The following is an 873-nucleotide window of genomic DNA, read 5'->3' as shown; positions in this document are numbered from 1 at the left end:
GTCTCACACAGGGGCCAGCCAGTTCCTCTGGAGGGCCAACAACAGGGCAGAGAGGTCGAGGCCTTCCCCCTAATGTTGCCTTCTGGCTCTGAGATTCGGAGGTTTACTACCTCTGGATATGGAGGTTCCCTTTCATCACCATGGCTAGTAACCACCGATAGACCTGGCCTCCAGGAATCTACCTAATCCCCCCTTTACAGCCATCTCTGCCTGTGGCCATCACCAACATCTCCTGGCAGTGAGTTCCACATTTTAATCACTTGTCGAGTTGAGATCCAGAAAGCACACTCCCAGCAATGAGCTGGAGGCTTTAATCGGGTCCCACCACTGCTTCCAGCTGAAGTCCCATCACAGAGTAAAAGTAAGATGCAAACACTGACCAGGCTCTAGATTATTTATCAGGATTAATTGTTTCCTATTTGGCCTTGGCAAGAAGGGTACCTTCTCATCTTAAAGTCTAAAAGCGTAACAAGAAGCCCTGGGGAGCTGATGGAGCCTGGTTAGTAACAGGAGAACTTTGCTTCAACTGGCAAGCCCTCGGCAATCACAACTTGAGGAGTTAAATCATGTAGTCTAACGTTTCAAGATCGGATCTGTGGAGGGGAAATCTAGCACACTCTTGCTTTGGCACAGAAAGAGCACCCACAGACTGGAAACGGATCGAGGCAAAGGTTGAAGGAGGTGGGTATGTTTAGCCTGCAGAGGAGACGACTGAGAGGTGATACGATAATCCAAATACTTGAAGGGCTGTCATATAGAGGGTGGTGCGGAGTTGTTTTCTGTTGTCCCAGAAGGTCGGGCCAGAACCATTGGGGTGAAATTAAATCAGAAGAATATTTGGCTAAACATCAGGAAGAATTTCCTGACAGAGCG

General features: G+C 48.7%; 1 protein-coding gene across 1 annotated transcript in view; it reads right to left on the bottom strand.

Annotated features, from left to right (window-relative positions):
* HUWE1 (HECT, UBA and WWE domain containing 1, E3 ubiquitin protein ligase) overlaps window positions 1-873 on the bottom strand; it is a 126,549-nt gene that overhangs the window by 25,040 nt on the left and 100,636 nt on the right. The gene's annotated exons all lie outside the window — the stretch shown is intronic.

This window comes from Gekko japonicus, unplaced genomic scaffold, assembly GCF_001447785.1.
Source record: "Gekko japonicus isolate JY-2015 unplaced genomic scaffold, Gekko_japonicus_V1.1 scaffold3302, whole genome shotgun sequence".
NCBI lineage: Eukaryota > Metazoa > Chordata > Lepidosauria > Squamata > Gekkonidae > Gekko > Gekko japonicus.
The sequence above is the reverse complement of the archived record's forward strand: the minus strand, read 5'-3'. Positions and strand labels throughout refer to the sequence as shown.